Source organism: Lolium rigidum, chromosome 5, assembly GCF_022539505.1.
Source record: "Lolium rigidum isolate FL_2022 chromosome 5, APGP_CSIRO_Lrig_0.1, whole genome shotgun sequence".
Lineage (NCBI taxonomy): Eukaryota > Viridiplantae > Streptophyta > Magnoliopsida > Poales > Poaceae > Lolium > Lolium rigidum.
The window spans coordinates 235,685,988-235,698,083 of NC_061512.1; the positions used below are offsets into that span (position 1 = coordinate 235,685,988).

The following is a 12,096-nucleotide window of genomic DNA, read 5'->3' on the forward strand; positions in this document are numbered from 1 at the left end:
AATTGTATAGGCTAAAAGTATAAATATACTCAGCACACAAAATCTAGGAGCCCAGGGCAATCACCCCTCTGCCTCGCCCTATGGGCCAGCCCTGATCATCCTCCACACCCAAATAGCCAAGGTTGACCATAATAGATCATATTATTCCTTTGTTTCGGGAGGCACCAAAGAGAAGCAGGAAAGCAACACAAATAGAATTCAAAGCAGTATGTTTTCTTGTTAGCCACCCAAAATCTAGCAACATAGATGTAATCTTCACCTACTTGAACATTAAACATTTGGAAGATTACTTGGCATATCCACTTAATTAGCCACAGTGAACTTGAAGATAAGGTGATCAACTGATTCATCTTCAGCACATGAAATGCAAGATTCAGGTTTATTTAAATGACTCTTCTTTAGATTATCTCTAGTCATCAATTTATTGTGAGCAAGTATCCATTGGAAAACATGAACCTGGGAGGGATATGTAACTGCCAAACTACAGGTATATAGACTGGGGTAACGCCGCCATAGATTATAATAGCATAAAGAGAGAAGGTGGAATAAACCGATGATGATGATTCCAATGGCCATCCATGTATCGATCTCCTCTGTCATTTCGCGCGTCATGATCCGATCCAGACAAGTCCAATCAGGCCTAATAATGTGGTGACGCCTGTTCCGGTCACTGCTTCTAACTTGGATGCAAGGGCTCGCTGCAGATACAAGTGCCACAATCATGTCATGTGCCTGCTCGCTACAAAGTTTCCACCACTGTTTTTGTTTGAAAGGAACTTTCCACCACTGCTACTAGTACTATAGTTGGCAAGTTTTATACTTTGACGGACATATATACTGCACATTTAGAGATGCATGTCCAAAGTTTCCCTGCAAATGATCGTTTGGCAACACGTACGGGGTCATTTTCTAGGAGCTGTTGGCGCTGATGAGAAGAAGGTTGGATTCGATTGGCAGCGCCGCCGTGGACTGATCGGGCAGCAGCACCACTGGTACTAGTCTCTCCTGTGGACTGGTGGTTCAGGTGTCAACGTGCAGGGCCGACGATTCCCCATTGATAATTTACAACTCCTAATTGATTCTGGAATCATTCCTTGACGTGAGCCCGGCGGGTCGAATTATTGTCGAGGCATCGATCAAAGAACGACGACGTACGTACATACGTACGTACGATATAGAGCGACCAGCGACGTCTACGCGCACGCGTACCTTTCTACTGTATCTGGGAGTCTACGGATGTATCTGCACGATATATGTGCGCGTACAGGGCGTCCGTATGCTGTCATGCCGTTTGTAATTACGTATATACGAGACGTATACGTGGGTACATATATACGTAATGATTGAACAGTCGAGAGACGGCATGTTGGCATTGTCGCCGTACGTGCATGCATGCTCATGCAGATCCACATACCAACAGAGAACAAACGAGGCGTGTAATTATCCATTCTTTTCACTCTCAACCTGTAAGACCTAAAACAAGAAATGAAACCCTCCCGCCAGTGAAAGAATGGCATCTACCGTACCTTCAAGGACTGAAAAGCCACGAGAGGCTGGGCGTACCAGCGCCGGTGCAGGGGACCGAAACCCTAGCGGTATGGGGATCGAGTCTCTTCTCCTCTGTAATTACCCGTACGTAACACCTAGTATTGTTTTTCAGTTTTCGGACTTTTCACGGACACAGCTAGCGACATAATCATGATATATAGACGTGCTCTAATACTGTATCGTCGTACACGCATTACTACGTACAAGCTGCTCAGACCTTGGAGAGCCTGAATGTCAAAATGTGTGTAACTACGTACACGCATTACTTATATACTACTGTATAGCTTAGTTCACATGCTCACGTGCTGTGCTAGTGGGTAGCGGACCAGCTCGATTAATCAAAGAAGACAGATGACAGATCCTTAACACCCAATCTAAGCCAATCATCAACCGATCAGGTAATGGCGCGCCAGTGTAGCTAGCTAGCAAGCCGGGAACAGAAACACTCAAACACATGCCAGAGTGCATGGCTTACAGGGACAGTGCTGGTCGATCGATCGGGATGACCGTCCCGATCGTCAGAGTAAATGCCGTGCTCTCTCGAGCTAGCTAGCTAGCCAGTTCATCCTCTCAGCAACCGATCAGAGCTGCATGGGTTCGCGTGGTGCCGACGGCGACGGATCGGAGCTGGTCAGCTTGGGCACTGTTATCGGTTAAACTCGTACACCTATGCAGCTGGGGCTACTATGGACTGTTACACACAGATCATCGTCTCGTCTTGCATTCAGCTCGAATAGTCGACACCAAAATACGGCAATTTTTCGAAGGACTCCTGTGAGTTCGGAGCGTCTGCGAGTTACTGCAGTGGATCGACATGTATGCACCTGAACCAATCAGAACATCCCGACTCTCCATCGCTCAAATTAAGATTGGTCATTTTTCATCCGATCCGACGCAATCGATCGAGAGGTCGCCACTTTATGGCCGAACTTAGGCAGGATGGTGGAGGATGTCACGCAAAGGGGTCCGTTTGATCGATAGCGGCCCCCAACCCTGGGTTGTGGTCCTCCGATCTATATATTTTTATTTTAGAAACAGTCATATTACGTACTAGCGACAAATAATTTGAATAAGAGAGAGTAGTATGAAAAGATAACAAAGAAATGGCTTTGCATTTTGGTGATATAAGTAAGGAACCGAATGAAAAATCATGAAATTCACAGTGATTAATCAGTGCGTTCTTATCACCTGCATAATGCTTTCTCGTCTACTGGATCAACTCCATTTGAACGATGTGGATTGGGTGGATCAAACCCAGCTCGTGACTCTTCTAGATTTCGGATTAATTGTCCAAAGATATCATGGTACTCTCAGGATATAGTGATTAGCAATGAGAAAAATGGTGATTTGGAAGAGGATGGCTAGGCTTCTCAGGAGATGGATGCCGCTGTGCAAGGAAGAATGCCGGCCGAAGATTGGAAACTGGTGCCAGGAGTTGGAAAACAAGACTTTGGAGATGCCCCAGATATCGGATGACACTAAAGAAGAGGAAGATTGCGATGAAGATGGTCGGACCTGGGACTCCGGAGGCGCGAGGTGAAATCAAAATGAAGTTGTGAAGTAGAAGGAAGTGAGAAGGCAACGTCTTGTATCAGCTTCTTCCTGGTTGTGTGCGGATAGTTTCAGTTTTTCTTCCTGGTTGGTTGGTTAAAACCTGGGCGTTTTTTGTGTGGAGTGGTTTTTGTTTGAGTTGTAATGGTGGCTTCTTGGGTGAGGTGTGAGGGTTGGGTCTAGAACTGAAAAACCAGAAACGTGACGTTTGTAGTTTCGTTTTAATCTGAAATGGAACTGGGCGGGAGCACCTTTATTCTAAAAAGATATCATGGTACTCCCTTCCTACATGAATATTTTGAGTTGTAGGTAGGACTCTTCTTTAGATTAATTCTATATTTAGGAAAACATAACAACGACAATGTAAAATATATACCACTTCTAGTTCAAATTAATTAAAAATAAACTAAAATCATGACATTTATTATGGACTGGAGGAAGTATTAGAATGTCCATAAAGTACCTTTTTCATATTACGGTGATTGGCACGGAACTTTGGTTCCGTCTTATTGAATCTAGGTTCCGTCTAATGTATTTTTTCGTAGCCGTCGATTAAATCGGTCGGTAACTTCTACATTACTTCAACACTTCTAAATGGCCGTTTTGAAAGTCAACTCAACAAATAATAATCAGAAAAAAAACTCATCAACTCCTGCTTTCTCCTTCAATCGCGCCGCTGCCCTCTCCTCAATTGCGCCGCCAGCCGCCGCGGCCGCCCCCGCTACGCCGTCGCAGCCGCCAGCCGCCAGCCGCTGCCGCAGCCCCTCCCTCCGTCGCAGCCTCCAGCCGCCGTGGCCGCCCCTTCTCCTCCATCGCAGCCGGCAGTCGCCGCGGCCGGCCCCTCTCCTCCATCGCAGACGCGAGCCGCCGCTGTCGCCCCCTCCCTCCGTCGCAGCCGCCTGCCACCGCGGCCGCCCCTCCCTCCGCTGCAACCGCCAGACGCCGCCGACGCTCCCTCCCTCCGTCACAGCCTCCAGCCACCGGCGCCCCTCCCTCCGTCGCAACCGCCAGCCGCCGCCACCCTCTCCGTCGCAACCCCCCGCCCCTCCGTCACAGGGATCGCCGGAGAGTCACGGATCCGTCCCCTCCGTCGCGGGATTGGCCGGAGTGCCGCTGGGACGCGTCTCTGCCTCCTCGTTCACGTCGCCTCCTTCTACCGCCTATGTTGCCGTCGGTAAGCTCTTATTCATCACTGGCCCCCCTCCTGCTCACAAAGCAGCACCCCATGTTCTCCAGCTATCTTACCATGTTCCTGCCTATCGTGCATTGTCATCTGTAGCACCAGCATGACATGTTTTCTGTGGTACATATCAACCAAAGAAGCAGAGTTTATTTTAGTTGGTTTAATCTAGTTTTTCATTAGGTTTGAATCTTCATCACAGCTATGCACCAGCACTACCATATTACGTTCTTGCACATGTTTCAATTTGTGTACAGAGAATTTGCTAATCTTGGTGTAAACTATTTAAAGTGGTTAGCTTAATCCCGAAGGATGTGGACAACATTCAGTGTAGAAAAATAATTTATTTATGTTATAATAATCACATTGCAAAGGGCATGCTATTACATGTTCACCACTAGATACAATATTTCTGGTAGGGCTAGTTATATATTTATGTCTGGTAGGGCTAGTTATATATTTATGGCAAGAACTTTTGGTAGTTCATCACTTCTGAATTTGTTTTGTGTTTGCTTGAACATAATTACCAACTTGTTCATTGTAAAATTTGTCTGCGCGTAGACTTTGTATGTCTCCAGGAGAAGTTTGGGTGTAAGAGACATACAGGAGATTGGTGCTGGCTGTTAGGATATCTTTCAGCATCGATGGCTTGCTTTCTACCTGAAACACCTGCATGATCTGTAATAACCAGATTTCCACAAGTCCATTAATTGATAATCGTGAATCTTCTGTTGTTTCTGCTGGAGCTTCTTGTGATTGGAGCCTAAAGTAAAAAAAAGCAGGATGGTGTGTTCTTTGTAAGCAGTGTCCCCGTAAACTTTAGGAATATCAGTCTCATTGTTATTGGATGAACCGTGGGACACAGTACTTTGTGTTTTATGTCTATTGGTTCAGTAAATGATGGCACATTTTGCACCAATTCCTCATTGATTTTTTGTGTTCTGTTAGATGTTCTTCTTTTTCTTTCCTTCTGTACAAAACTGAGTAGTTCTGGAAAAATCTAATATAGCTTTGTAGTCAGTTGAGTAGTCTTTGTCATTTGAATGTATGAAGTTTCGTGTTTCTTACTTGATGTATTGGTGCGGTGGATGTGTTATCTTACCGTGCGCCCCAATTGCAGCCTACATGTCTAACAGGTGCCACATTGAACTCATCTTGTCCGAGAAGGAAGAGCCAGTGAAGAAAGAGGTATGTTCTTTCTTAACATCTTACCTTGCGATATGCTTGTTTGTCAACACTGTTGCAATCCCCTGATGTGTCCGATCCTTGTTTGTTTGAGCAGGCTGAGTCCCAGATTGCACCAAGAAGGCTCAGAGGAAGAAAGCTTGGTTTAATTGTTGGCTTATTCGTTAGAGCATCTTGTAGCATCTGGTTTTGGCTGAGTGGAAATTTTGGCTTGTTACCGTCCAAATACTGCTGGATATTACTTTGTGAACCGTTGATGACCCCCCTGTGTACGAGATCGAATCTGGTTGTGTTTTGGGATATTTTTCATATTGGTGTCTCGGTATCTATCTTTCAGTTTAGAGGTCTGCTCCCATTTTAAAATGTCCATCTTAACTGCAGCTCATCTGAGACCCTGATTTGAGCTGTCATGAATCGCTTACTAATGAAAATTTGCCAAAGATAATGTATAACTATGTCATGATATACACTCTGCTGAAAGAAATAATGTAGATTGCACGTTTGGAAAGGCCAGTAAACGTAAAGGAGCAGCAACACCCAAGAGCGTAGCTGGGGCAGACCTCATCCAGAGAGAGTGAGAGACGTGTGTGTGTGTGTGTGTGAGAGAGAGAGAGAGAGATGAGACACCGAGAGGATGAGAGATTTGGCCGGTGAAGTTTTTTGGCGAGAACGGTACGAGATTTAAGATCTGTGCATATATGATCAATTTTTTTGTTGCTTTAAGATTTGTGTAGTATCCATCAGCTCATTTGGCCACTTAAAAGGACGTTTGTCTTTTATAATATTCGCAAAATATATTTGAGGTTCCGGTCCCACCGAATTTGGTTCCGGTCCCGCAACTTTGGTTCCGTTAGTTTGGTTCCGTCTAATTATCACCGTTAGATCGAGGCAGATGAACGGTTATTAAAAATACCAATCACCCTAAAACTTGTACTTATATTATAGTTATTGATCAAATTAGACAATGTTTGATTTTAACAAAACCTAAAACATAGATTAAATAAAAACGCAGGGGTGTAATCTTCGATGTTTTATACGACGTACGCCCAATGTGATCTTAATGCATGGAGCATTTCACTTACGAGTCACGATTGAGCTGTTCCAACCTCCATCTACTATTTATGTTCAGCCAGTACCTTGTGGACCATCAGGAGGAGGGAGAGGCAAGGCAATGGCTTGGCAAGCTCGACCTGCCATGTCCAGTTGTCCGCACGCTCGTCGATTTGAACCAGCAGCTTCTTCATTGCGATGTAGCCCTGCTCTGAATACGATCAAATAGTCGACGTACATATATATATCCCTGTTACTACTACTTGTTGTCCTACACGCATCATTGCATCGTACGCACCCTACGTCGCGTGCAATGCTGTGGAGCCAAGCCGGTACTGGTACCACACATGCCTGGCCATTTTGATGTGTCACGTTAGAGCTACTTACATGTAAGCTGCAATTAATCCTCTAATTTATGTGTAGCTTTTATATTTACTGTACGGAGACTTGCAGAAACGCTAAGACATATCCACCACGATGAAAATGTTGGATTCCGACGGCCATCTATATATCAATCTCCTCTGTCATTTCAGCGCGTCATGATCCGATCCAAACAAGTCCAACCAGCCCCACTAATAGAATCTCTGGAAAAAATTAGACGAGTAAAAAATTCGTTTTAAGAAGCTAAATTAAACCTAGGCCATCCATCAAATCCTTTGGAGGAGTAATTTTTGTCTCATAGCGGTCTCCCACTCTCAAATATCAGCCGTGGCTAGACCAGATAAAAATGGTGTCCTCCATCCCACGCTGATAGGCTCATTCCCACGCACCACATCATCGCTGGAGGTTCCTCCGACGACCACCATTAGACTCCTGCGAGATCCCACAGCCTCCGCCACCCACCTGCTCCACACCGACTCGCTTCTCGGTAGCTGCCATCACTGGAATCTGAGTCATAGCTCCACAACGGCCACGTTGATTTGGTCACTCACTACGGGAAAACAATTCATTGCCGTGCGACAATTCGCACGGCAAAGGCCCTTATTTGCCCGGCAAAGGCTTTGCCGTGCGTCGACGCACGGCAACGTCTGCACGGCAACGCCCTCGACGGCAACGAAGACATTGCCGTGCGCCCGACCAAACCGCACGGCAAAGCGCCTTTGCCGTGCGCTCGCCCCTTGCCGTGCGGCCGCCCTTTACCGTGCGCGCGCTCTTTGCCGTGCGCTCGCCCCTTTGCCGTGCGCGCGATCTCTCGCCGTGCGTCATGGAGGCTGCCGTGCGCCCCGACATTGCCGTGCGCCCAGTCGTTGCCGTGCCTGCTCCCTTTGCCGTGCGTCCAAGCCCCGAGCATGCACGGCAAAGGAATCTCCGAGCACACCCACTGGCTTCCCAGGAGCACAGGCTTGCGCCACGTGGCGCCTTTGCCGTGTGTATGCACACGACAAAGTGACCAAAAGTCCTTTGCCGTGTGCATACACACGGCAAAGGCCCCTGGTTTTTTTATTTTTTTCTGTTTTCCACTAATCCCTGCATTTCAAAATAGCATTTCACATATATATATAACGTATACAACATATATATTCACCATAGCATCACCAAACACATGAACAACACCACAAATACATCAACACACATAGTTTATGCATAACAAGTGCAATGTCCACAAATACATCAACACACATCAAGTACAAGTACAATCCATAACAAGTGCAATGTCCACAAATCCATCAAGACCATGCCATCAACCTAATTGTCCTCCTCCGCTTCCGCCGGCCTCATCGTCATTGCCTTGCGACATATAATCTACAAGGTTGATGGAATGAACATTTGCATTTGCATATTGAACACTTGAACAAGTACAAGTAGCGGGTTGGGCACAAGAGGACTCACCGCGGTTCATGCTCCGGATGATGTTCATGTTGTTCACGGTGAGAGGTGTCCCCGGGGTCCGAGTGGGCGGTGGCGGCATCCACGGCATGGAGTAAGGTGGAGGAGCAGGAATACTCCCGGTGGAGAAGACGAGAACCGTCCGGCTCATCGGCCGGCCTCATCCGTGCTCGATGCTGCTGCATCATCTCGTCGTCTGTCGTTGCATCCGCAGCATCATCCGTGCTCGCTCGCTCGCCGATACTCCGAACACCGCCGCTCCAAGTTCCGTGCGTGCTCCTGGGCCGCCTGCTCCTTTTCTCGCCATCTCCGCCTACGATGTGTCCGCGATGTCATTAACATTTCAATGGAAAGCATGTGCATGTAAAGGAAAGGTAGAGGCCGGAGGAAGAACATACCCGTAACCGCTCGACAGCCTAGATCCGAAGCCCGTGGCCGGGGCTCTACCTCGGGCTGGCCGCTCTTACGACCACGGCGGATCTGGCGGAGAGAGGGAACCGTCGCTGGGTCGACAACCCCGTCACCAAACCATAGGCGGCCATGCTTCAAGCCTTCTCCCGCAAGCACCGCAACCTCAGGGTCAAAGTCCTCGGCCTCTGGGTTGGCCTTCTCGCCGTACTTCTGCTTGAACTTGAAGACATAGGACGTGCACTGGGTCTCGGATTGCGGGTTGACCCACACGGACCCCGTCTCAGGATGCGGCGTCTTCCTTTGCTTCATCTTCTTCAGCACGACAAAGACGTTAGGCTTCGCTCCTGTCCTCACTTCCTGCCAAAGAGAACATGTAATAAAGTGAAGTGGCACACCCTTGCAGAGTTAGCAAATATATAACATGAATTCAAATAATGAAGGAACCATTAATTTGCTCACCTCCTTCTCGCAGGTGAAGAGAGATGGGGAGGCTGCCTTGGATATGCGATCCACCTCGCATCTCTGCCCGCTTCTTCTTGCCCTCCTCGTGCTTCTTGAGGTACTGGGGGCATGTCCACCACATGACCATCGCAAGGAAGCACATGTCTTGATCAATTCGAGCATTTATGTTATCCTTCGTCTTCTCAGTGTCCACAATCGTGCTCCAAATGGCTTCACTGATATTCTTCTCGGTGTGCATTACATCAATGTTATGCGGGAGCTCGAGAAACTCAAAGTAAGGGAGCTTCCATAAGCACGGCTTGTGAGTCCATTGGTGTGTCTCCCCATATCCCAAGAAACCATTCCCATCGTGGCTAGGTCGAAGAGCATCTAACTCGGCCTTGATTTCCGTTCCGGTCTTCGAATTGGCTTCGGGCCACGGACAACACGGCCTTTCTTGAAACTCTTTACATCACTCCCGTATGCATGCCTCCGCTCAAGGAACTCGTCGAGCTTCATCAAAGCATGAATACTTGCTTCCCTTGTTTAGCCGGAAGAAAGTAACGGCATGTCCGCACTGTGGGCAGGCCACTTCCCATGTGTACACCACCCGCGAGAAAAAGCACGTGTCGGCGAGGTCATGCGAGACGTGTGGTACCACACATACATATCGAAGTACTCCTTCTTTGATGCGCCATATGTTCGGATCCCGCGACCTTCCCAGCCACGAACCAAGTCATCCACCAGCGGTTCCGGTACACATTCATGTTCTTACCCGGGTATTTGGGCCCCGGGATTATCATCGACACAAACATGTTCTCTCGATCTCATGCGGACGCCGGGGGGAGGTTCATGGGAATAACAAACACCGGCCAACAACCGTATACTCGCGTAGCCGACATACCATATGGATTGAACCCATCGGTTGATATCGCAACTCGCTACGCTCCTCGGGTCACTCGCTTTCGGTGGAAATTTCTTGACAAAGTTCTTCCATGCGGTACCATCCGACGGATGTATCATCTTGTCGGTGTATCTGTTTCCTTCCACGGCCCACCTCATCCGCCGGGCGGTATCCTCGGTCATGAAGAGCCGCTGGATCCTCGGTAGAACTGGAAGATAGCGGAGGATATTCTTGGCAATCGTGGTCTGCCTCTTCTGACCATCACCATTGCGGACTACCTCAAAGTACCTAGAGGAATTGCATTTGATGCAATAATTTGTGTCAGCGTGTGATACGTCTCCGACGTATCGATAATTTCTTATGTTCCATGCCATATTATTGATGATACCTACATGTTTTATGCACACTTTATGTCATATTCGTGCATTTTCTGGAACTAACCTATTAACAAGATGCCGAAGAGCCGCTTGTTGTTTTCGCTTTTTTGGTTTCGAAATCCTAGTAACGAAATATTCTCGGAATTGGACGAAATCAACGCCCGTGGTCCTATTTTGCCACGAAGCTTCCGGAAGACCGAAGAGGAGTCGAAGTGGGGCCACGAGGGGCCGCCACCATAGGGCGGCGCGGCCCAGGCCTTGGCCGCGCCGACCTGTGGTGTGGGGCCCTCGTGTGGCCCCCCACGCTGCCCTTCCGCCTACTTATAGCCTCCGTCGCGAAACCCCCGATGCGAAAAACCACGATACGGAAAACCTTCCAGAGACGCCGCCGCCAATCCCATCTCGGGGGATTCTGGAGATCTCCTCCGGCACCTCGCCGGAGAGGGGATTCATCTCCCGGAGGACTCTACACCGCCATGGTCGCCTCCGGAGTGATGAGTGAGTAGTTCACCCCTGGACTATGGGTCCATAGCAGTAGCTAGATGGTTGTCTTCTCCTCATTGTGCTTCATTGTTGGATCTTGTGAGCTGCCTAACATGATCAAGATCATCTATCCGTAATACTATATGTTGTGTTTGTCGGGATCCGATGGATAGAGAATACCATGTTATGTTAATTATCAAGTTATTACCTATGTGTTGTTTATGATCTTGCATGCTCTCCGTTATTAGTAGAGGCTCGGCCAAGTTTTTGCTCTTAACTCCAAGAGGAAGTATTTATGCTCGATAGTGGGTTCATGCCCGCATTGATACCGGGACAGTGATAGAAAGTTCTAAGGTTGTGTTGTCTTGTTGCCACTAGGGATAAAACATTGATGCTATGTCTAAGGATGTAGTTGTTGATTACATTACGCACCATACTTAATGCAATTGTCCGTTGCTTTGCAACTTAATACTCGGAAGGGGTTCGGATGATAACTCGAAGGTGGACTTTTTAGGCATAGATGCAGTTGGATGGCGGTCTATGTACTTTGTCGTAATGCCCAATTAAATCTCACCGTACTTATCATGACATGTATGTGCATTGTTATGCCCTCTCTATTTGTCAATTGCCCGATTGTAATTTGTTCACCCAACATGCTTTTATCTTATGGGAGAGACACCTCTAGTGAACTGTGGACCCCGGTCCATTCTTTTATACTCGAAATACAAATCTGCCGCAATACTTGTTTTACTATTTTCTTGCAAACAATCATCTTCCACACAATACGGTTAACCCTTTGTTACAGGCAAGCCGGTGAGATTGACAACCTCACTCGTTTCGTTGGGGCAAAGTACTTTGGTTGTGTTGTGCGGGTTCCACGTTGGCGCCGGAATCCCTGGTGTTGCGCCGCACTACATCCCGCCGCCATCAACCTTCAACGTGCTTCTTGACTCCTACTGGTTCGATTAAACCTTGGTTTCTAACTGAGGGAAACTTGCCGCTGTGCGCATCACACCTTCCTCTTGGGGTTCCCAACGGACGTGTCAATTACACGCATCAGCGTGCTCCTCTCTGAATAGCATGCATCCCTTTGGACATGCGTGTATCTGCTGAGATGACATCTTAAGGTCACTGAGCAA

At 47.7% G+C, this 12,096-nt stretch overlaps 1 long non-coding RNA gene and 1 other non-coding gene across 2 annotated transcripts; both read left to right on the plus strand.

Moving 5' to 3' along the window:
* The first annotated feature begins 4,158 nt into the window (after positions 1-4,158).
* On the plus strand, positions 4,159-5,784 carry LOC124658465. The gene is made up of 3 exons (XR_006989203.1): positions 4,159-4,273; positions 5,400-5,467; positions 5,562-5,784. It is a non-coding gene; the product is annotated as an uncharacterized LOC124658465 (long non-coding RNA).
* Positions 5,052-5,190, plus strand: LOC124658582. Its single transcript, XR_006989297.1, has one exon. It is a non-coding gene; the product is annotated as a small nucleolar RNA snoR74 (small nucleolar RNA).
* Positions 5,785-12,096: the final 6,312 nt, after the last annotated feature.